Consider the following 26,732-nt stretch of genomic DNA (forward strand, 5'->3'; position numbering starts at 1 on the left):
AGTGGCATTACCATTGCTGAATCTCCCATTATCAACACCCCTGACCAAAAAATGAACTAGACTAGCCAGATAAATACTGTGGCTACAAGAGTAGGTCTGAGACTGGAAATTCTGAGGGGTGTAATTCACCTTTGTCTCCTCAAAGCCTGTTCACCATCTGCAAGCAGAAGTCAAGAAAATGGTGGAATCCTCTCCACATGCCTGGATGAGTGTGGCTCCAACAGCAACTCAAGAAGCTCAACATAATCCAGGATAAGGCAGTCTTTATGTTGGGGCACTGTTATATACTGCACTTGTAGGATAAAAGAACTTGAAGTAATAGAAGATGAAAACAACAATCTAGATTTATTCAACAGCAGTGAACTTTACAAAAGCTTGGTCTAATCTGAGGCAAAAAGCCCATGGAGCAGCCAATAATGTCACGGACTATACATATGACAAGATTCTTAAAGTGACAGTGCAACAACACAACACCAAATATGTAACATCCTTCCCCCTTTACTTCTAAGGTCTCATAACAACAAATAACCATAGTACTTTTCCATAGTCATCAAAACATATATACAAGGGCAGGTATTGCTGCATTACACAGTAATAATACAGTACATAAGCAAGACGACCAGGTGGACATCTATTCCACACTGGTTGCCTGCACACTTCATGGATTTGGTTCTTCTTGATCTTGGAGGTACTCTCTAGTTCTTCAGAGGACTCTACCCTGGAAGGCAGAATGGTCTCTTTTGCAGAAGGAAAATTAATAGTAGCAAAGGATTCTTCAGCAATCTCAGTTTCGGCTGTCTGACCAGAAGTCACAGTATCTGACGGTATGGATGGCGATTCATCCTGAGGTAATTCTGGCGTGCACGGCATTGGCACGTTGATGCGTGTAGCTAACAACTGATCTGCACGTCATCTCCACACTGACTCATCTTCAGTTTGTACTGTATAGGACATAGGGCCAGTTTGAGCCAATACAGTTGCAGGAACGCACTTTTCGCGAGTGGTATAGCAGCGCACCAAAACTTGTTGTCCTTGTTGAAACAGGTGTCTTTTGGTATTACCTTCTCTTCTTAAGATTTGCGACTGCTGATTACATTCTACTATATCGGAAGTCTCCTGAAGTAAGAGTAGATCAAATGTAATTCTCAGCTTTCTGTTCAGTAAAGCTGGGGAACTCTGAGTAGCCGTGTGTGTGGCATTGGGATATGTTGCCACGAAACTGTTTAGACAGCCATTTAATAATCCTTGATCTGTGGAGGCTTTCAGAAAATGCTTCAAGGACTGGCCAAACATTTCAGCTAATGCATTCATTGATGGGTAAGGTGCTGATTTTATGTGTTCAATATCATTAATTTTTGAATAGTCTTCAAACTCCTGAGCCATGAATTATGATCCATTATCACTCACAATTTGTTCTGGTTTCCCAAATCTGGCAAAAAATCTCATCAAGCTTTTTGATGGTTTGTTCCACAGTTGTTGACTGGTCATTTGGAGCATACACCAATGACAACATGGGCCCCTCATATGGGCCTGCAAAGTCAATGTGTAAACATTGCCAAGACATTTAAGGCCACTCCCATGGGTGCAATAGGGACAATGCACATGACTGGCATAGCCCTGCTTTTTTCTCGATCTGGGCATTGAATCCAGGCCACCAGAATTAGTTCCTCGTACATTCTTTAATTCGAGCTACACCAGGATGTCCTTCATGGCCTTCCAATACTCTTTGTCACAAGTTGGAGGAATTATTACTGTCATTCCCCACAACAAACATCCACCCTATACTGTCAACTCGAGTTTTTTGGAAACATGGGGCAAGATTCTCTGGCCTTCCAGCCGCATGCTTCCCGCCGGCGGGAGGTGACATGTTGTTTGCTAGTGGCGGGATTCTCTGGTCCCGCTGCTGTCAATGGGAATTCCCACGCTGGCAGGAAATCCATGGGCGAGTGTGGGCTGCTGGCGTGACCAGAGAATTTCGCCAGTGTGAACAGCCAGAAAATTCTTGCCATGGTTTTAATTCGGGATACATTCCTGCTTTCCTCCCTTTTCTAGTACCTTCCCAACCACTGGGATGTTTCTATCTGTGAAAGATAGAAGATATTGGAAACACTACTGGGTGGTACTTGATCAGGTGGCAAAGATAATTGTGACAATGCATCAGCATTGGCATGGCTCTTGCACTGATGGTACCTTATCTCATAGGAATGTATATTCAAGACGATCGTTGAAGTCTGCTTGTGGAAAGTGATGGAATGATCTGAAGTCCCACCTGCACTCCTTTCATGGATCATAGGGTCTCCTCAAACCTATTGTATTTCTCTAAGATGCTCTGTTTATTTGTTTTAGAATCAACTAACCTGTACACAGCACTCCAGTTCAACTTTATCTTCTCTTGCTGAGAGTGGCCAAAGAAAGCTGGGAAACCTCCTCGGACAACATGAAGTGGCAGCTCTGCATTTGCCCAATTTACTCTACTTTGACTGTGATATATCCTCTTAAAGGGACTATTGCCTCAGTGTAGGTCCTCAGAATGACATCTGCTGGCTTTAATGGTAGGTGATTCAATTTTGCTTATAGATAGTCTCAGGAATTAGAGAGATAGCAGCCACCATGTTGACCTCCATTATGATCGGCTGTCTATTTAATTTTGGAACTATCCAGAACCGATGTTATTCACCTTGAACTGAAAGTACCATTTAACTTCAATTCCTCTTTAGAATTATGTTCTGTAGCTTAATTGCTCTTATTATTTTTCTCTTCCACACTGTAAATCCTTTTTGTGAAATTTATTTTATTCTTTTATTTTGATGTGTCCTATTTCCTTCTTTCTGGAGGTACGAGTTTCTGCCAGCAAGCTCGTGCTATTTGGCCAACTTTGCCACAATTTTTGCATAGGCTTTGAACGGCCCCTTTTTGCAGAGCAATAATACACCTGTTGCTGGGTAGACTTTCTCTGGGTGGTGGCCATTTTATGCATCCTCATGCCTGCTCCAAGCCGACAAGCCTCCTTAGCAGCAAGCTCCATTGAAATAGCTATCTGCAAAGCTGGTTTAGACCCAAATTCCATTCAGTTAGCAATATCCACTGTATAGCCTCATTCCTCAGCCCACAAACCAGACAGTCTCTAATCGTATCATCCAGACAGTCACAAAATTCACAATGCTCTGCAAGGCACATTCGGGTCGCAACGAATTATGTTATACTTTTACCCTCTAGCTGATTCACCTCTCGGAACCTAAAATGCTCTACAGTAATGAATGGTTTGGGTGAATAATGGTTCTCTGGTATCTTAGTTAATTCCTGACATGCTTTGTTACTGTGTTTCTCAGGCAGGACCAGGCTCGGGAATAAATTGAAAGTTTTACTGCTAATGTTGCTGAGAAAAGCAAGGACCTTGATTACTAGGATATACTACTGAAATCTCTCTGCATAGGCCTTCCAATTCTTGGATTCTTCCTCAAATAGGCTAATTGCATGGAATTGTCTTGCCATTTTGCAGTGGCACTGAGATCTGCTCAGCAACATTCCTTCAGAAGCTTTCCCTAATCTCAGTGGTCTGGCTTATTTTGCAAATTCTAACATAAGCCAATTGTAGCAGCTTTTCTTAGACTTAATGCAAAGCACAAAATCTCTCTCTCTGTCTCGATCCACCTCCGTGCCTCAATCTAACTGTGCACGTGGCGAACTCTGCAGCCTGAACTCCTTTTGGTGCCGGTTTCAATTTTCAGTATGGTTCACTTTTTCTGCCCAATAACCTCACTGGTCTGATGCCAGGTGCAATCAGCTGACCCACTGTTGATTCTGCCCCAACATCAAAAGCATTGATGTTTCCAGTTGGTAAGTGCAGCTCCAATTTTCTTTTCTTTTGCTTGATAAGAATTTAATCTGCTTCTCGTTGCCAGTATTATTTTTATCCTGTTACATTTATAGATAAAAGAACATGAAGTAATAGAACATGGGGTTCGGTGAAAACAACAGTGCAGATTTGTTGAATAGCTATTAACTCGACAGAAACTTGGGCTGGAAATTTCCCGCCCTACCGGGGGAAGCATAGTGGGTGGGACAGAAAATTTGGTGGACTATTTAAAGGTCTGTTAAGCTCGGGCAGGAATTTCTGGTCTTGTGGTGCGTGCGGATGGAAAATCCTGCCCTTGAGCGAGACGCATGTTTTATGGGAGGCATGGTGGCAATAGGCGTCACAGCGCCAGGGACCTGGATCCAATTCCCAGTTTGGGTCACTGTCTGTGTGGAGTTTGCATAGGTGGGTGGGTTTCCTCAGGGTGATCCGGTTTCCTCCCACAGTCCAAATTCTCCCTCAGTGTACCTGAACACATGCTAAATTCTCCCTCAGTATACCCGAACAGGCGCCGAAGTGTCATATTAACTTAATTGAAGTGTTAATATAAGCGTACTTGTGACACTAATAAATAAACTTTAAACCTAGGTAAAAGCCCACAAAGCAGCCACTGATTTCACAAAATTTACACATGACTAGATTCTTAAAGTGACAGCGTAACCACATAACAACAACCCCAAATATATAACGGCACCCCATCCATCAACTTAAACATTTGCCTCCTCCATCACTGGTGCACATTGGCAACAGTGTACACTATATACAACATGCATTGCAGTAATTCACCAAGGCTCTTTTGACAGCACCTTCCAAACCCACGATCTCTACTACCTCAAAGGACAAAGGCAGCAGATGCATTTGATGACTACCACCTGAGAGTGAATAATAGGAATGTACAGCAACCTCAAAGCACAGAAAGAGGCCATTCAGCCCATCGAGTCTGCACCGACCACAATCCCACCCAGGCCCTACTCCCATATCCCTACATATTTATCCACTAATCCCTCTAACCTATGCATCTCAGGACACAAAGGGCAATTTTTAGCATGGCCAATCAACCTACCCCGCACATCTTTGGACTGTGGGAGGAAACCAGAGCACCCGGAGGAAACCCACGCAAACACAAGGAGAATGTGCAAACTCCACACAGACAGTGACCCAAGCTGGGAATCGAACCCAGGTCCCTGGAGCTGTGAAGCAGCAGTGCTAACCACTGTGCTACCGTGCCGCCCGATGTTCAGTCTTATCAATATTTTGCAGAAATATTACTAATTCTGTGTACAAATATTAATACTTCTCATAGCATAAAAACAACTGAGGTAGGAGCAGGAGCAAACTATAATGCAATTGAATCTGCACTGAATTTAAAGTTTATTTATTATTTTCACAAGTAGGCTTACATTACTATTGCTGAAAATAAAATATTGGCTAAACAGCTACATAAAGACTACTTTCCAGCTCTATCCTTATATTGCTTTATTGCCTTAGTACCCAAAAGTCCAATGACCTCGGTCTAGAATGCATTCATTGACTAAGCATCCACAGCGCTTTAGAATAGAGAATTCAAAATATCTCCCATAGCTTCTAACAATCCTCTGAGAGAGAAAAAAAATTCTGTGCTAAATGGTCAATCTCTTAACCTGAGATTTTGAAATTAGAGGAAACAATGAGTTGAAATTTTTCAGGGCAGTTGTGGTCCTGATGCGGGCTAGAATAGGCAATTAACTGCCTGTTGTCTGGGCTCCTATGCCAATAAGAGATGATCCTGTCTCTAAGAGCTTCTGGCTCTTATGGGAAATTATGGGTGTTTCTACAGGGATGGGGCCCTGTGTGTGGGCTACAAGATGACCAATTAGGAGGGCACTCCCCACCAACCTAGCCTGCAGGATGGTCCCCAGGTTTTACAGGACAGTCTCTCCACCCTACGCCACTAGTAGAATGTCAGCGGCAGTAGGAAAAGAGTCGTAAGCGGCCCTTTGTTGGCCATTACATGAGGTGCATTTCATTAAACGCCGGGAACATAATTTTAATACATTATCATCTCTTTATCAGATCTCCACGCTTCAATCATCCCTCCTTGTATGAAAGTCCATTCATGTCAGCATGATTGCAGAATGGTGTGAAACACGAATGGTTCCCCCAAGGAGTGTACCTGAAGATCAGACCTCCTAGAGGATTTCAGGTGATTGCATTGCTCAGGGGGGAGAAGGTCATGCCCGGGTAGTGTCAGAGGGCACTGGCAGAGAGCAGTGCTAGCGGGTAGTGCCGGAAGGAAGGTACGGGGTGGTGGCGGGGATGGGTGGTTCCTGGTGAACTCAATCAGATCCTGCCCCACCAGCGTTACAGTGTGAGGATTTCCCCTTTAAGATTTCCACACTAAGTCTGAGATGATAGTTGGAGAAATCCGCCATTGCTGTTGGCGGCTTCAACAGTGCTTTTCCCATCCACTATTGGCCTTTGCCGAATTCTGGGAAAATTCCACCCAGACAGATGGGAATTAGGAATCAAACATTGGCATTGAGCCTAAAATCTTGTTATGTTCTACAATTCAATTAAATATGATTTACATAAAATATACATGTATATTTATATCATTTATGTAATATGTGTGTATATTTACATATGATGATTAAACGGTATCCTGCAGGCTAAGGTTTGGGTGGTAGGGGGAAATGCCCTCCAAATAGACCTCACAGTATTCCTCGAGGAATTGCTTGAATGATATCTATTCTGCTTATGTTATAAAGGTTTTGGATATCACCTTATTGTTGGCACTCCGGAATGCTCTGTGGCTGTCCTAAATACCAACAATCATAAATAAAAGTAAGTTGTTACAGATTATCACTGCTATTTCAGAGCTTCACCTACCTGGAGTAAATATGGGGAATTTGGACACAGAGGTCAGCATATTCATCTGACTTTTTTTATCCATTAATATTAATTCAAATTAGTTCAAATTTATAAAATCTGCTCTGTTTGTCAGTATATTCTTATAGACAGGAAAGAGACAAAAGCGGTAACACAAGCTCAGGGTTCAGGTAACGTGTATAAAACCACTTGAACTTCAACCTTGCAGGTTCTTGTGCCACCTGAACCCCTCGGTTGTATTACTGCCTTGTAACTCCTTCCTTCCTATCCATTATTCAATGCAACTGTCTGTTCTGAAGAAAGCTATAAAGAGAGGTCCTGAATATCATCTTTGGAAAAACTTAGTAGAAGGTATAGATAGGCTGGTGCATTGGTTGTGCGCACGTGTTCATGGATCTGTGTGACTGTCTCATGTGTCTGCTGTGTGTGGTTAGTGCAATGAGATGTAAGATATTAAATCAAGCTGAGAAAGGCCTTTTCATCTCAATGAAAATGAAGATCACTTCGATGAGTGTATGTTTTATATACATATATATGCATATGGACATTTTCCCCATTGAAGTTGTTCTCACTTATTTAACAATATCGCAGAATTGCAAAATTATCCTTCAAACATTGTGCTAAATGAAGGATTGATTTGGTTGGCTATCCTATTACCTCAAGCACTAGTTAAAGTGCATTTAGCCCTCATCCTGTTGAATGCACAAAAATACTCGAAAAACACAAAAAGATACAGGAAGCAGATAAATAGAGATTGAAGGACAGTGGCCAAAACTTTGCTGAAGTACCTTGGGGAACTCCCAGTTGGTTGGATTTGTTCATGCATATTTAGATTTTAAAATTTTTGCCCACCTAGGGCCTGATTTTACCATTTTGATTCTAAGTGCTGAATCTGGGCGCAATTCAGATCCGACTTGGAAATCAGCTTTCAGGCGCCCCCATACACACTTAGCCTGAAAAATAATCGGGAGTCCGAATTGCGCTGTGGGTGGGGCTTATCGCGCCTGAAACGATCGGAGCTCTGAACTGTGCACGCGCAGTTAGAAAAAAAATTTGAGAATCGCGTCGCTGTCACATCGCTCCCGGGCCACAAAAAGTGGATAAAGCGGCCCGGGAGTGGTGGCCCCACAGACATCACCCCACCCCCACAACATAACCTTCCCTCTTATCCACCCACCCCCCCCACTACCCAGACCGATCGTGACCCTCTGCCCCCTCCCCCCCCACTAATCACCCGCAGAGTGGCAGCGGACCCCCATGCCCCCCCCCCCACCAGAGAGTGACCTGTCCTCCCTCCCTCCCCATCCACCAGAAAATGATCGGGCCTCCCTTCTCCCCCCCCCCCCCCCCCCCACCCCCCCGCTCACCAGGGAATGACCTGACCCACCTCCCTCCCCCCTCCACCACCGAGTCAGAGAGCCGTTGGAAGTTCTGAACTTACCTCTTCAGCAGCTGGAGCACCCGGAAGAGACCTTTGCCGAGCATGTCTGTTTCGCGCTGAATCTGGATGTGCTAACGCGATGGGAAAGGGGGAAATGCTGATAAAGTTGGGCGGGCAGTTAATTAATTCAATTTAAATGCATGTAAATGTCGGGTCGCGGCCATTCCCAGGCCTCGGTAAAGTGGGCATCTGCGCAGGCGCGGGCGCATTAATGGTCTCACACCCAACTTTACCACGTTTTCACACAATGGTAAAATCGGGCCCCTAGTTGCTGGAAATGCAAGCTGATAATGAGATGGCAGTGTGCAGGGTATCTGGGACCATGGTGAATAACAGGACAAACATTGTATCTCCTTAAACAATGAGATTTAAGGATTGAGAAATAAACAGAGGGTTGAGAAGGGTTGGGTGAAATCAATGTCGGATCAGAAAGCCAAGAAGAAAAATAAAGAGGAACATGGGAACAAGAGAAGAGCATTTAGCCATTTGAACTTGCACTGTCATTCAATGAGATGCCGGCGTTGGACTGGGGTAAGCACCGTAAGAAGTCTCACAACACCAGGTTAAAGTCCAACAGGTTTATTTGCTACCAAATAAACCTGTTGGACTTTAACCTGGTGTTGTGAGACTTCTTACTATTCAATGAGATCACAGCTGATCTATGATCTAATTCCATCTATCCAATTTTGCCCCATATCCCTCAATCCCTATGTCTAACAAAAATCTCGAAATTTTTGTTTATGGAAGAGAGTTCCAAAATGCTCCTTATTTTTACTTAGATTCCTTATTTTTCCTGCAATAAACATCAATGATTTAGACTCCTATGTAAGGGACATGATTAAGAAATTGGCCCCATGCTTAATGCTGAGAAAGAAAAGTGCAGACTGCAGGAAGACTCCAGAAAGGTCAGATGGGAAGAAAATGAGAAATGGAATTTGATCCAGAGGAATGTGAGATAGTGATTTGGGGAGGACCAACAAGGCAAGGAAATGCACAATAAATGGTAGGTTATTGAGATGCACAGAGGAACATTGGCATGCATGTCAGACGTATAAGGAGTGTAATTAGGAAACACACAGTGTTAGAAGCTTGCAACTCTCTTCCACAAATGGCAATTGATACTAGGTCAGTTCTTAATTTTAAATCAGAGATTGATAGACTTTTGTTAACAAAACTTATTCAGAACTATGTCCAAAGGTGGGTATATGGAGTTAGCACATTAGCCCTGATCTAAGTGAATAGCCAACCGAGCTCAAGGCGCTAAATGGCCCACTCTTGTCCCTGTGTTCCTATGTCCACAAATCCCTAAAAGGAGCAGAATAATTGAATAGGTGGCTAAGAAGGCATATATGTTACTTCCCTTTATTAGTCAAGGCATCTAAGAGCCTTGACTAAGGTTCTGCTCGAACTGTATAAAACACAACTTAAGCCACAGTGTGTAGTTCTGGCCACCACATTACAAGAAGGATGTGATCCCATTAGAGAGGACTGAAGAGATTAATGAGGATATTGATAGGAAAGGAGAATTTTGGCTATAAGGAAAGATTGGCTAGGCTGATGTTTCTTTTTGAATGGAGAAAGCTGAGTGGAGATTTAATTGAGATGTATAAGATTATGAAGAACTGAAGTAGAGTGGATAGAAAATATATTTTTCCCTTAGCTGGGACAAATAAATAATTGGTAGACTGATTAAAGCTGTGTTGAGAGGGACATTTTTCATCCAGAGGGTGGTGGGAGTCTGGAACTTGCTATCTGAAAGATTGGTAGTGGCAGAAAACCTTGCCCCATTTAAAAATTGCTTGGATATGAACTTGAGATATCATGACATATAGGACGAGGGAAAAAGAGCTAGTCAAAGAGGTTTTGGCTGGACAGATTGTTTCAGCTGCTGCAGACACAATGGGCTATCTGATTGAAAGCTCAGAGTTGGGAAATTTCCTGGTTCTGCAAATCCAACCCAGGAGGTAAAACCCCAGAAGATTGGATTTTCATTCAGGGTGGCGGGGTTCCCTGCGGGTTGAGCGGGTGACGCCGGAATGAATGTGGAAGGTGCCTCATGTAGGAGAAGGCTGAATGGAAGGCTTACCTTCATGCTCCAGCATTGTGTTGAAGTTTTAAAGAAAATCTTAAACAGTCCTCCACCACTCACAACCTTCACACCTCACACACTCTCCATGCTCCATCTATGCCCACTCATGCCACCTCATGCTCCCACCCACCCTCCACAAGGCCCCTTCTCCAAGACTCCATTCTAACCTATGCCCCACCATCTATCTTCTTGGCCCTTCAAAGCCTCAATACCAATGTTTCACCCCTGAACACATAACGTCCATGCCAACCTATGCCTCCTTGTGCACCTCTGATCTACACTCCTACCCTCTATGCCAACCTATGCCTATCAGCCTACCTCCATCAGCCCTCAAACTCTCCATGCCAACCTATGCCCCCACCCCCACCCTTTGCCTTTATACCTATCATGCCAACTCACCCAGTATTCCCATGGGCAGACCTCAGGACCTATGCAGAGAATAAACAAAATACATTTCCAAGTGTCGCTTGCAGACTTTTTTTAAAAATCACTTTCATTCATGCGTTTAGTACTTTTAAATTCTTTCAACTACATTATCCAATGAGCTTGACAGTTCCAATCAGTAGATGTACTTTGTATGCACATCATGTCTATGTTTAGAAATCCCAAAGGGCACTTATCTCTCCCAATGGGCACCCTGACCTCCTCCAAATCTGTCTCAAGACCATATCCAAAGGGGTCCCTTACATCTCCAAAAGCATATCATGGCTATCCAACTGAATTCTGTTCCTATAAGGTCTACTTTGTGCACATTGGATTTCACACACCTCTCACATCAAAATCATACCAGTTTTAACAATTGCTGACTTCTGTGAACAACTGCCTTCATGAATAGCGCATGCACAAATTCTAATCCAGGCCTATTCCTGTGCTGCAGAAATGTTAAGTGCCATGTTTGGGAGTGGGACTTCTGGATTCAGGCCTCTTCCAACATTTTCGCAAGAATAAAGAGGATCTCCTTTGGAGGGAGTGAATGAGGTACCAAACAAACAAACAGGCTGCTTTGTCCTGGATGGTGTTGAGCCTGCTCTTGTAACTGTAGTATTTATATGGCTAGTACAGTTTAGTTTCTGGTCAATGGTAACCCCAGGATGTTGATAATGGGGGCTTCAGTGATGGTAATGCCATTGAATATCAAGGAGAAATGGTTGCGTTCTCTCTTATTGGAGATGGTCATTGCCTAGCACTTGTGTGGCATGAATGTTACTTGTCACATATCGTGCATGCCTGAATGTTGTCCAGGTCTTGCTATGTATGGGCATGGACTGCTTTGGTATCTGAGAAGTTGTGAATGGTGCTGGACATTGTGTAATCATCAGTGAACATCGCCACTTATTAACTTATGTTAGAGGGAAGGTCATTGATGAAGCATTGCGGATGATTGGGCCCAGGACACTATTCCGAGGAACACCTTTAGTGATAAATTGGAACTGAGATGACTGACCTCCACCCAACCATCTTCCTTTGTTTTAGGTGTTTTAGGTGAACCAGTGGGGTTCTGATTCCCATTGACTCCAGTTTTGCTACTGCTCCTTGATTCCACACCTGGGCAAATGCTGCCTTGACCTCAAGGGCAGTCACTCTCACCTCACCTTCTGGCACAACATATTGTTAATTGGGGTACCGTGAAGGATTTTCCATCCTTCCATCAGAAGGATTTTCCATCCATTTTAATGGAAAACCCTGACAGACTCTGGTTTTTATGCACAAGTCTCCGAATTACTAAATTCTGCTCCCAGACAGCAAACTTTTTGTCCACACTGGGGCTACATATGGGTGGGATTTTGCGGCCTCGCTCATCCCAAAACCGTAAAATCCTGCCCAAGGTCAACAGACCTTCCCATTATCTGCCCCTCGCACGCTCTGATTCCCGTGGTGGGCTGGGCAGTACATTTCTGGCCTATATTGCAGAAAACAAAGTCAGTTACCAGCATATTAGGTAGCATAAACTTGCTTAATCAGATCACATTTTCAGAAATGGTGGATCAGCCACTAGGTCAATAAACTGAAAGTCAAAAATCTGTCTGTTTTGTTGTGTAACTGTAATCATCTTCTTCAGAAATGAGACAAGTGTCTGGATCAGATTTGTGTGTAGCACTGCATCATAGTGATACTGCTGTGACATTACATCATTGATTATCTAATTAGAAAAAAATCAATAATATATACTAGGTATTTTACCCCCTGTATTCTCTGAAAGTGATACTCCTGTAAACTGTGCATTCTCTTGTCAGGACAGTACAGATAGTTTTTCCTGTAATTTTGCACCTCTGACATCAGACACCCATTGTTTTCTTGTGGCTATGACATCACACATTGATGTTTTTCAGTATCAAAGTCTTCTGCTATACAGATCGTTCTCTCTGATGGAGAATAAGTCACCACACAGGCTGAAAAAGAAACAAGTGTCTCGTGCGGACAATATATTGAACAACATCTAGTTTACTGAGGTTTATAGATAAACCTGGAGTTTACCCTTTGATTTTGGTGCTTCTGGGTTCATCAATGGGAACTTAAAACTAGCGTGCACTTATGCTTGAAATTCATACTAATTATCAATTGTCATTTTCTCCCTATAAACTGAACTGCAAAGCAGAAACAAAATGTTGATCTTTTCACTCAGAATATCCCTTACAGAATGTTTTGGGGATTTTCACAGTAACTTCATTGCAGTGTTAATGTAAGCCTACCTGTGACACTAATAAATAAAATAAAAATAAAATGTTGCAAATTCAGACCTTGAACCATCTTAATTTTTTAAAGATGATTATAAACAGATTAACACAAAAATGAATTGATCTGCTGGATGACTGTGCATGTTGATCCAATATAAAGCATGTGTACATGTGATGCTCAGTGGAAGAATAGGGCAGTTTAGATAAGTTTAATATCTCATTCACACTGTCAATGAAGGTCTGTTCTGATCTGCCCTGAGACGGAGTCACTTAAAAATAGCTGATGTTCTAATCAGAACCAGTAACAAGACAGTTTCTGTTCATTTGCCATCAGGAACAGAGCTGTGGAATAGTAAGTGACACCAGTTCCTGTCCAAGCATGATTGTGGAAGGGGAAACCGATCTGGAAGAAATATATTCCAATTCGTTTTTTCTTAAAAGCAGTGTCAGTGCTCCCAAACTGTTCTTATTCTAATCCAGATTAGCATTTTTGGCAAATAAAGCATTAAAATCATGTGTTGGAGAAACTAAGCATCTGCTTGCCTTAAAACGATAGCAAAGAGCACGGCTGTATCTGCAGTGTAGTTTGGGGGAAACATTGATAATAATTTACGTACTCTTACATTATTTTGGAATTGACAAAGAAATATTACTGTGGCCTCTGAGAACTAAAAGTTACAATTTAGAAAACTTTAGGCGAGAGTTTTTTGTTTGCCTACACTCATACCAAAACAAAAAAAATTAGTACAACACATTCAATAAACAGATAGAATTCCCATTCATTTTTGCCTAGTTATTAGATGTGCCATTTATGACAAACCAGGAAACTGCGATAAACAGGAAATCAGACAATTAATTTTCAAATGATCACACAATATAATTGCTTTTGCTTGTTCAATAGATCGTATGTCATGTAATTCAGGAATAAAATGCAATAAATATGTTTAGGGAATTATTGGCCATGAATATTTCTTACTTGAAGTGACCAGCTAGGTAAAAACTCTATTTGAAGCATCCGGGAGAATTTCTGTGCAGAAGACATGCCTCAAACTTTTAACAACTACAGAGGCTAGTGCGAGAACAACTGTAAATTACACTTCTGTTACATACACGGCAGCTACTGTGGTTGTGCAGTCATTAAACCTAACATGGAGGGAACAAAAGTCAGCCTTAGAAAAACAACTTTAAACAACTTGTTTTCCCTTGCTACCTTTGTGATAAGGGAATTGCTTCCTGAATGCTGTCAGGTCGGCACCATATGTTCCAGGAAACTGAGGACCCTTGAAGAGGAGAGGCCTCTGAATTATTGATCAATGATTAGCAAATGCAATAGAAATTTTATACTTGATGTTGTGTGGAGATTCATAATTTATGACTGGACAAAATAGGAGTAGCAGAGGTAGCAGTAGGTGATTTCAGTCCGGTATTGATTACTTTGAGCATCAGGAGGTAAGTGTAGTGTGACAGACAGGACAAAAAAACTGACAATCTGCTGCTTGTCTGTCACAACCCAACAGCTGGGTAAGAAATTCATCACAATATGGAGGTGTACATTTCAGGACTTAGCTTTTATTGCTGTGGCATTAAACCGGCAACTCATTGCAACAAATGTTACCCAACGTGGAAAGACACTTAAAATGAATGAGATGATAATAAGCAGTTTAGGTTTGACTTTTTCCCACACATCTCAGCTTATTTTAAATGTAAATTTATCTTTTTAATGAAGGTCCAAAAATTTTCACTGTCAATGAAAGGCGCAAAGAAGAAGTGAAAAGGAGTACACAGTTTATATAAGTAAAATACATGGATACATTTCTTTGAGCTTTCTTCAGACCCTGTATTCAAAGAGACAGTTAGTTGCCTGTCAATTATCCACTTAGAAGTGGCAACCCTGAATCGTTGGATTTTATGTTGTTCATATCCATGTAGTATCACTGTTCATTTCCACCGGATATTTAGTGAGCTACATCCCCATTCCACAGAATATCCTGGGAAGAAAAGCTATTATGTTGGTAATTCTGATAAACAAGCTCTAATAATATTCAGTGTGCTGGGCCTAGTGCCTCTAGAACTTCACTTGGCTTTTTATCCCTCACATAGCTCATTTATCAAGAACTGTTAGTTCCAGCTGTCAAACAAACACAATTTACTTTTGCTCATTAGGTTGTAACTAGGGCCAATAAAAATCTATGCCAATGTAGTTCTAAAATGTACGTTTTTAGAGACCATTTTTTGAGGGTTTTTTTTGATGAAATCCTTTGGAGAATGTATCAAGATCTTACATAATTTCTAAATCTTTTCACTGGCACTCAAATCATGAAAAACATTATGTTCACTGTTTTCCTAATGAAGTCGGAAATTTATCCAGTCAGTAAACTGAGCCATACAGACCAAATTTCATCAACTTTGCTCTTCAGTCTGTGCTGAATTAGTTACCTTAGTCAGGTTGTTGGTACAAAAATTGATTCTCATGACCCTAAGTAATATAGAAACAAAGAAAACAGAAGCAGGGCTAGGCCATTTGGCCTTTTGACTCTGCTCCGCAATTCATTTTGATCATGACTGATCATCAAAATTCAATATCCTGATATTGCCTTTCAGATAGTGTTCCTGCACTTCAATGCTGGAAATGATGTAGGGGCAGCAGGGTAGGATTGGGCTTAGCTGCCATGGTCCTCATGGTCAAATATTTTGTCACTCTTTGATGCCAAGATTCACAAAAGATAATAGCTGCTTATTAGCTATGTGTTAGAAACACAGGAATATAGGAATTAGGAGTGAAAGTAGGCAAGTCAGCCCTTCGAGCCCGCTCTGCCATTCGTTATGATCATGGCTGATCTCCATCTCATCCTAACTCAATTTTCCTGCCTTCCCCCATAGCCCTTTATCCCGCTTTTGATCAAATATTTATCTATCTCTTTCTTGAATCCATTGATTGATTCAGCATCCACTGCACTCTAGGGCAGTGAGTTCCATAGATTCACAACCCTCTGTGAGAAGTAGCTTCTCCTTATCTCTGTCTTGAACCTCCCCCCTCTTACCGTACAACTATAACCTCTTGTCCTAGAAGGGCAACATTTGGTTAATACTTACTTTATCAATCCTGTTGAGTATTTTATATACCTCAATCAAATCACCCCTCATTCTTCTGTACTCCAGCGAGTACAAGCCCAAGCTACTCAAATGCTCCTCGTACGACAAACCTGGAATCAATCTAGTGAACCTCTTCTGAACCATCTCCAGTGCCACCACATCCTTCCTCAAAGAAGATGACCAAAACTGAACACAATACTCAATAGTGTGGTCTCACCAATGCCTTATACAATTGTAACAACACTTCTCTACATTTATACTTTAGACCCTTTGCAATAAATGCCAAGATTCCATTTGCCTTCCTTATAATATTCTGCACCTGCATACCCACTTTCTGAGACTCATGCACAAGGACACCCAGATCCCTCTGCACAGATGTCTTTTGAATCTGTTTCCCATTTAAATAGCAATTTGCTCTTTTATTTTCCCAGCCAAAATAGATAGCCTCGCATTATCCATATTAAACTCCATCTGCCAGATTCTGGCCCATTCCCCTAGCCTGCCAATATCCATTTGTAAACTTTTTATCTGCTCGTCACAGCCTGCTTTCCTACCTACTTTCGTGTCATCAGCAAATATTGCTATGTTTCACTCTGTCCCTGCTTGTGATCATTAATATAGGTTGTAAATAGTTGTGGTCCGAGAACTGAACTCTGTGGGACCCCACGAGTTACAGATGTTATTGGATGCTGACTTGTGCCTGTGAAATTGCACCCAGCCGGGTGTTGCATTTCTTCAGGAGAGGAGAATAGTGAGGGAAACCAGCAAGGGGTAACAAAATACATCTAATTCTGATACTTTTCACTCTCAGTTCAGGATTTGTGTTTACTTCATGCTCCTAAAAATAATTTAATGACCCATTGTTATAAGTGATTCAAATGATCAGTAAAATTATTGCAATGAATTAATGTATGGTGGTTCAATAGATAAATCACTGGTGTTGTGCATTGATTAAATGAGTAAATCTTTGTATAAAATGTATATTGCATTATTGAAAGTGAGTTACTAATTTTGCTGATATCTTGACAAAGGAACATATCTTATTTTTGCTTAACAATCCAATAAGGTGCTAGATCCTAGTCACTCATGAAAAGGTATTAATGCATGGGAGCTAAGGATTGAAAGAGTTAATACCCCATCACCAGTGCAGTATCTTCAGATTCAGTTGAGATGATTCATAACTTCACTATGCATATGCATAACATTGGACTGATATCAAAAGTAACAAGCGAAGAGGCCAGTCAACAGAGAACACACCTCCATCGCAGTGTGTTAACTCAATGACAATCCTTTGCCTGCCTGGTTAATGCTCTTTAAAAACTAAGCTAAAAAAATATATACTTCCATCAAGAGATTCCATCTCATTGATGAACATTCAGGCCAATCCACATCCAAAAACCTGCTCTGAAAACTCTGCTCCCATTTTGGCAGCTGAAACAATTTCTACCACAACAGCTGAGACAATCTATAACATTCTAAAACAATTGACAACATTCCACATGAAATAACCCACAACATTCCAAAAGAAAAGCTAATTTGCCTGACCTCCCATTGTTGGTGAATACTTTAAAACTTCCAAAATCTAGATCAGCATCAACAAAAACCAAATAATTTCTTCCTTGGGCCATATCCTATCTGTGTAAATCTGTCCAGTATTTTTTGAGATATATTGTTTATTATCAGACAAATAGAGTAATAAAAGGGCAAAAAGATTACCAATGCCAGAATGGGTAATTTACAGGAACATAAATCGAGGATTGATGAAAGGCAATTTGCCCATGAAGTCTATTCCTTTTCTAGGGCAATGTGCATACTTCCAGAGGTATAAAGACAGATATTGACTTCTGATATCTTCTTTTAAAATGGGACAAATTGCCAAAAGTATTTGCAACTAAGATAAGAACTTGTTTGAGGTTATCAGTAAACAGTTCTCGGAAACTGAAAACTAAAGAAGACTATATTATTCTCATGGTTAGAGTATGAATATTCTCATAGTTTTTAAGGAAATCCTCTCAGCATGAAGTAATCTTTTTTGGTCAAAGTGCAAAGTTTTCTAATTGCAATGAGAAGAATTGCTACTTGCTTCTGGCACTTAAAGGAAAGTTAAAGGGCAGTTGCTTGGCAGGAGCACATGGCATTCAAACAGTAATTAAGCAACATATTTAGAATTCTACAATGCACGTAATAAGCAGAAATCTCCTCATGATTGCGAGCGCTAAGGGTCATCATTAACATGCCTGTGACAGGTGTGAAAAAAAACATATCTTACTGAAAACAAGGAGGTATTCTCCACTTCCTTCTCACATAATGAAGTCCTAATTGAGTTGTTATCAGCTAAGTGATAAAATACTTCTCAAATTTATAAACAACATGCTCAATGGAAAAAAGACTTTTGTATGCTTTCTATAATAAATTATTCTAAAAGGCTCATTTAGCACATTGGATTGCAGTCAATGTAGTGGTGATATGAAAATCCTCTAAGAGAAGACAAACCATGAATGATATTCTGTCAAGTATAAATTGATTTGCCTTTCCACAACTCAATAAGTGGAAGTTCCATGTCATCTACATTAGGCTGGGGACACTAGTGTACAAATTCTTAATACATGTGTATGAATCTCCATTTAGTGGAGCTTTAATCTCTTTAAAATTAATGTGTTGGTTTTTCCACTAAAATAATATAAAGACAAAATTTAGATGAACACGTTAAGCATTCATACTTTAGAATCCCATTGCATAATTTCATGGCCCAAGTGATTAGCAGAACAAATCTTGCAACTTTAAAGGTTAGTGTGAGCGCAGTTAATATATTCACTTGAGAGTTGCATGGTAGCACAGCTTGTAGACACATTTACAAGCACATACACATATTTTCAGTACAAGGGTAGCAATCAGCCTGTGAATCTGGCCTATTTTTCTTCTCCATAGCTTTAAATAGCAATGCCAACTGAAACACCAACTGGCCAAGGCCTGGCATAGGCCCAGGATTGAACCATGGATCTTTCTGTACTGCATATGCCATTCTGAGCTGCTGCCACAAAGAATTGATACCACAAATCATTTACACAGACTGTCTTTGAACAAAATGATCTAACTGCAAAACTGTTTTAGTTGCTATACGTGATAACATTCTGTTGTCATTTCTTCTAAAAACATAAGCAAGCAGCAAGAACATGGTTGTGAAGTGCAACTTTGGCAGCTGATGCACATAACAAGCATTATCAGATCAGCTGCTATACGCAAAGTTGATTATCCTTTCCATTGAAGTCAATGACCAAGTTCAATTTCACCCCCTAGTATGTTTTATAATTTCACAAGGAAGACTCGACACAAGAATCTTGACTGGTAAATTTCAGATTGAATGGGTTGATCCACTGACTGAAACATTGAAGAAAAACTGAAGGATGAGTACCTCATATGGCCTAGCTCATGACTATAATTACCGAAGACGGATTTTCCGATAACTTTCTCGGTTATGGCAGATGTGTAATACAAAGTGGAGAGGAGCAAGGTAGAGAGGTATGAAAAATGAGGCTGAGGGAAAATGAATGCCTTGCATTAATGTAAATTGAATTTTTCTAATTTTTTGTGAGCAAATCTTTGTGCTTTATCATTTCGGTCTCTCTCAGTCAAAAATATAATTTTATTGTCTGATCACTCGCGGTAATTAAGCTTTACATTTACTGAAGAAAAGAAATGTGAAAATCGCATTTCAGAAATAAACTGAACAATATCTTGAAAACATCCTTTAGGGATGAAATGAGAAGGGGCATTTTTTGATCTGGATAATGTGTGAATATATTGTTATCAGATTCAGAAGTCTCCTGTGGCAAACTTTCCAAGGTAATATTGTTAACAATGATGATTTTTTTTTGAACAGTGCAATGCAATGTGGAACCCAGGGGTAATTTTAACTAAAAGGCAACACTTGAGAATTCCCTTAATAATCTCCATCACAGTCCTTCAGCAAACTGCAGTCACCTTGTAATAAGCATTCACTCCAAAATAATCTTTCCTTTCAAAAATGGTATAAATAGAATTACAACACAATTGCTTCCCTTTATCTGATGAATGCGGAGCAGGAATATTGTGTTAGTGAGCCTTTTTGGAAGATATATTGGACTTTAATAAAATTTGATCAATGCATTTAAGTCAAATTGAATTATATGTAAGTGGATAGGGTTGACATATGTTTCAATATCTCAGAGTGATACATTATTCTCCTGTGAGCATAAAATTTAATGAAATATAAATACCCATTAATCCTCATGTTTCAAACAATCAGTCACCAGTGCTCTAACCTGCTGTTAGCAGAGCTGCCCATAAAGTCATCTGTTTTTATCTATCATGAGCTTAAAAATGGAAAGACATCATGAAGCTAAGGAATTGTATAGGCGCAGGGGGATGGGAGGATGGATGGATGAGCTGTGTTCAGTTATAGAGGCCCTGCTCTGGGAGGGGAAGAAAAATCTAACTAAGTGCTGTGGCGCTGCGTGTAGTGGAGGTTTGTTTGACCTGTGTATAACATTGACAGTGAATGGAGAGTGAAGGTCAATCTGAAGGCTGATGCTGACAAGGGAGTGAAAGAAAAAGGGCGGAAATAACAAATGAGGTGAAGGTGAAACTAAACAAATGAAAAATGACAGGAGTTTTTCCAACAGGATTTTAACTGTTTAGTGACTTGGGTGCTCCTTTTGTGTTTGAAACATAGGAGGCAGGAGCAAGTACTGCCAAATGAAACATTAATAAGTTTCACACATCTGGCTGCATTGTTTTAGTCATATATTTAGTTGCATTGTTTCTGTTCATTATAAATCTGTTCAGCATGCAAATCCAACCCAAAATTATGGTCACTGAGCAATGTGCATTCAACTGTGTTACAAATCTGTGTTTTGGTATAGGACAGTACATTGTTGATGGTGTGGTATAAAAATAGATTTAAGAGGGAATGGAAATGATTCTTTTCCATGAGTTTAACAATGCAAGTTACAATGGCTGAGTGTTCTTAATCCATGCAAGGGTGCAATTAGGTTCTAACTCTGAGTCAGGAAGTCAAGCAATTATTTATTTTTGTAATTTCATGGATATGAATTAAGAGATTGGTTAAACAATATGTAAAGTTATTCTCATCTGAAAAAAAAAGTCATTTCAGTGTCCGCACAATCAATGTTTCACTTCAGGGAAAATTGGAAATTATCCACGCGTGTGAAGTAACATCTCTCCTTTCCTTCTCTATGTACTGTATGCTTTGTCTGTATAGCATGCAAGAAACAATAATTTTCACTGTATACCAATACATGTGACAATAATAAATCAAATCAAATAACTTTTAATGGTCAAGACCAGTATCCAGTGTTCCCGAATTCATTCAGGATACACTTATGGTCCTAGCTTTAGGATAAGGAGAATTGTCCCAATTTTATTTATTTTTCGCTGTGTGGTGTGGCGCAGTTGTGTATTTTTGCTTCCATCTTCGTGCAACTTTGGAAGTTAATGTGGTGGATCTCAATAGTTTTGCATTAGTCAACCCCTTTATTTTCAGAATGGAAAATTGAAGAACACTACATTTGCAGCTACCTCTTTATCCAACAATCTATTTTTTTAAAGTAGCTTAAAGTGTCCACACTGGAAAAATGTGTCAGTTTTGTAGATGTTTGGATCCTCACTGTTACAGTAAATAGACTAAGCAAAATATATATATGAACAGTATTTGGAAAAAACATCTTAGCTGTCAGCTGCTGTTGTAGGTGAAGCAGAACATTGATCTGTATAGCCATACAGTGCCACCTTTGACTGGACATATCCTTGGAGGCTTGATTACATGATTGATGACTGCATGCCAGTTGCAACTGTTGGGGGCGATTCTCCCAAAAGTGCTGAATTGGTGGGAAAACTGGTCTAGATTACGACTGTTTTTTCAGTGCAACTTCAGACCTGAATCTCCGCACTCTGTGCAATGCAGAGGTCACAATCGTGAATATCATTAAAAACCCAGGGAGGTGGGGCAGATTCACACCAAAAAGCCTGAAATTGGCAGGATGAGCAGGAACCCGCGCATGCGCACATCGCTGGGAGACGTTGAAAAGACCTCCCAGCATCCAGATCACTGCCATCCAAACCCCACAGACAAGTTGGCCTCATTGCTGGCCCCCACAACCCCCCACAGATATCGCTGCCCCCCCCTTCCCCCCCCTCCCACACACAGACATGGCTGTCCGCTCACCTCATGCCCCCATGGATCCGGATAATGTGGGTGCGCAATCCCTCCATCCCGTGAACATACTGTCCTCACTGCTGCCCTGCAGAGAACTTGCGTTGTGCTGACATGCACGACCCCACCTTGCAATCATTCCCTCTCTTGAATGGAAGCCTTGAGTATTGCACCCCACCTGGACACAGCAGCCTATTGAATGGCAGCCAATCAGCACCCCGAGGGATGCATGACACTCAACTGAATGCAGCCTTTAAAATTTCTCACAAGTGTTTGTTGCCAACGGGCCCTTGACTGGCCGCACTCACTGCACCTGCACTCCCCTAGTAAGCCAGAGGCGTACATAAGCTGCAGGAATGGACACACAGCCAGTCACGCCACAAAGATGTCTGCACGCAAACCTGCACCCAGATTTACAGAGGTCGACTAGTGCATCTGCTAGATGCTGTGGAGGAGAGACGTGAGCGGATCTTCCCCGGCCAGGGCCCTCACTCAAGGGGTGCATCCATCATGGCATTGTGGGAGAAGGTGGCAGAAGTGGTGAATGCCAGGAGCCTGACACCGCGCTCTGGCCGGCAGTGTCAGAAAAAGATGTATGACCTTCTTCGAGCAGCAAGGGTGAGTGAGCATCCCACTTGGAACCCCGCACATGCTTGGCATGGCTCTTCATATGGCGGGATGTCCACCTCACCCCCTCGCCGCTCCTCCTCCTCCTCCTCCTCCAGCTGGTCTCCCCGCTGCTGGGTGATGTTGCGCAGAGTGCAGCAAACGATGATGATGTGTGAAGCATACTGGAGGCCCCCCTCCACCCCACTGCGGTCCAAGCAGCAGTACCGCATCTTCAGCAGGCCAATGCACCGCCTTACAATGGACTGGGTGGCTGCACGGGCCTCGTTGTAGCGTGTCTCTGCCTCGGTCTCAGGCCTCCGCACAGGCATTATCAGCCATGACCTTAGCGGGTAACATTGTAGCCTAGTAGCCATCCCAGAAGCCTGGGCTGGTCTTCAAAGAGCCCAAGGATGTCTGACTGCCTGAGAACAGAGCTGTCATGGACACTCCCCAGATGACGCGCATCGACCTGCATGATTCTCATTTGATGGTCGCAGACAATTTGGACGTTCAGGGAGTGGAACCCCTTCCTGTTGACAAATTGTTGTGGTCCTGCACGTGGGGCCCACAAGGCGATGTGTGTCCCATCCACTGCTCCCTGGACATTGGGAATCCCAGCAACAGAAGTGAAGCTGAGAGCCTGGGCCTCCTGCTGTGCACGGCCCACATCGAAATTTATGTAGTGCCCTGCCCGGGCAGACAGGGCATCTGTGACCTGCCGCACACATCTGTGCACGGAGGCCTGGGAGATCCCACTAGGTCACCACTGCGAGCCTGGAATGAGTCGGAGGCATAAAAATTCAAGGCAGCTGTAACCTTCACGTCAACAGGGAACGGGTGGCCGCCGCTCCCCCGAGGTGCCAGGTATGCGAGCACCTCACAAAGGTGTCACACCGTGGTCTTGGAGAGCCGCAGCCGGCGACGGCATATCTCCTCTGAGAGGGCCTCGAATGAATTGCAGGGCCTGTACCTCCTTGGCCTCGGCACCCTCCACCTTCTGTGCACCCTCTCGGGAGCCTGCTCACCCACCTCCTGGCTCTCAGCAGCAGCCCCCTGATGCACGACAATCAAGCACGAGGTACAAGGCTTCAGCGATTGAAGGCTTTTATTGACAAACAATGGAACTATTTAAACACGAGTACACCATTCCAGACTGGAGGGGTCCCGCCTGAGCAGAGGGTCTTATACCTCTCCCAGGAGGCGGGGCCCGACCGGGATGTGCCATAACAGCATCCACCACAGGTATATTAATCCCACAGTGTAAACACCCTAGCCCAACAACAACATTATAACAACCCCACAGTGTCAACACCCTAACCCAACAGCAACATTGGAATAACCCCACAGTGGTAACCAACGATGGTTCACCACATTCACCCCTCCTTTGAAAACAAAGGCCGGCGGGGTGCGAAAACAGACTACATATATACAAAAAATCTACAAGTCCAGACGGTCTGGAGGACCGCACCGTCGCTGTGACCTCCTCAACACCGGTTGTGACACCGGAGCAGGTGCTTGCGGTGGCGTTCTCTCCAAAACAGCATGCGGCTGTCCCCTCGAGGACTCACGGGCCGGTTGACCCTGGTGAAGCGGTGGTGCAGGGGATCCCGGTACCTTCTGTGGTGGCGCCGATCTCCGAGTCTCAGGCAAGCTGTACATGGGAGTATAACTGTTATGCACTGGTCCCGGTGCTGACCGCGCCACGTCCGGGGAAGAAATAAGTGAGAGGGGATTCGTGACAGGGGGTATGGGAGCGACAGGAGTTGCTACGTCCCCTGCGGGCGCCAGGTCTCGAATCGAGACTGTGTCCTCTTGCCCGTCAGGATATGACACATAGGCAAACTGAGGGTTGGCGTGGAGGAGTTGGACCAGTTCGACCAAGGGGTCAGACTTGCGGGCCCTTACATGTCGCCGCAGAAGGACGGGTCCTGGGTACGTCAACCAGGCTGGTAAAGATATCCCCGAGGACGACTTCCGAGGGAATGAGAACATCCTCTCGTGGGGAATAGCATTGGTTGCCGTACAGAGGAGGGAGCGAATGGAATGAAGCGCATTTGGAAGGACCTCCTGCCAACGGGAGACTGGAAGGCCCCTGGACTTCAGCGCCAATAGGACAGCCTTCCAGACTGTAGCATTCTCTCTCTCCACCTGTCCGTTGCCCCTAGGGTTGTAACTCGTGGTTCTACTAGAGGCAATCCCGTATGAGAGCAGGAATTGCCTCAAGTCGTTACTCATGAACGACGAGCCCCTGTCGCTATGTATGTAGCAGGGGTACCCGAACAGGGTAAAAAGATCACGGAATGCCTTGATCACCGTGGCAGTCGACGTGTCCGCACAGGGGACAACAAACGGGAACCGGGAGTACTCATCTATGACATTGAGAAAGTACACGTTCCGGTCCGTTGAGGGAAGGGGGCCCTTAAAATTCACACTCAGCCTCTCGAAGGGGCGAGTGGCCTTGACCAATTGTGCCCGGTCAGGTCGGTAAAAGTGCGGTTTGCATTCCGCGCAAATCCGACAGCTTCTTGTTACTGACCTGACATCCTCCACCGAGTAGGGCAGGTTGCGGGCTTTGATGAAGTGGTAGAGCTGAGTGACCCCAGGATGGCACAGGTCATTATGGAGGGCGTTCAAGCGGTCCTCCTGCATGGTAGCGCATGTTCTGCGCGAGAGGGCATCCGAGGGCTCATTGAGCTTCCCTGGACGATACATAATATCGTAATTATAGGTGGAGAGCTCAATTCTCCACCGCAAGATCTTGTCATTCTTGATCTTGCCCCTCTGCGTATTACTGAACATAAATGCCACGGATCGCTGATCCGTGATCAGGGTGAACCGCTTCCCCGCCAGGTAATGGCGCCAGTGTCTGATGGCCTCCACAATAGCCTGGGCCTCCTTCTCCACCGCTGAATGCCGAATTTCGGGACCTTGAAGGGTGCGGGAAAAAAACGCGACGGGCCTGCCTGCCTGGTTTAGTGTGGCGGCCAGGGCGAAATCCGATGCATCACTTTCCACCTGAAAAGGGATGGATTCATCCACCGCGTGCATCGTGGCTTTCGCAATGTCGCTTTTCAAAGCCTTGAAGGCCAATTGGGCCTCCGGCGTGAGTGGGAAAGTCGTGGACTTGATGAGCGGACGGGCTTCGTCCGCGTAGTTGGGGACCCACTGCACATAATAAGAGAAGAAGCCGAGGCATCTCCTCAGAGCTTTTGCGCTAGCGGGCAAGGGAAGTTCAGTAAGGGGGCGCATACGGTCTGGATCAGGGCCAATGACCCCATTTTCCACCACGTATCCCAGGATAGCTAACCTGCGCGTACGGAATACACAGTTCTCCCTGTTATAGGTCAGATTCAGGCGAGACGCAGTGCGCAAAAAGTTCTGGAGGTTTGTGTCATGGTCCTGCTGGTCATGGCCGCAGATGGTGACATTACCCAGGTACGGGAAGGTAGCCTGCAACCCGTTCTGGTCCACCATTCGGTCCATAGCACGCTGGAAGACCGAGACCCCATTGGTGACACCAAATGGAACCCTAAGAAACTGATACAGACGACCATCCGCCTCAAAAGCCGTGTATTGTCGGTCCTCTGGGCGGATGGGGAGTTGGTGGTAGGCGGACTTAAGGTCTATGGTGGAGAACACCCGGTACTGCGCAATCTGATTGACCATATCAGATATGCGCGGGAGAGGATACGCATCCAGCTGCGTATAACGATTAATGGTCTGACTGTAGTCGATGACCATCCGGGGTTTGTTCCCGCTTTTAACCACCACAACCTGTGCTCTCCACGGACTAACGCTGGACTGTATGATCCCTTCTTTGAGGAGCCGCTGAACCTCAGATCTGATGAAGATCCGGTCTTCAGCGCTGTAACGCCTACTTTTAGTAGCGA

Source organism: Mustelus asterias, chromosome 2 (assembly GCF_964213995.1).
Source record: "Mustelus asterias chromosome 2, sMusAst1.hap1.1, whole genome shotgun sequence".
Classification (NCBI taxonomy): domain Eukaryota; kingdom Metazoa; phylum Chordata; class Chondrichthyes; order Carcharhiniformes; family Triakidae; genus Mustelus; species Mustelus asterias.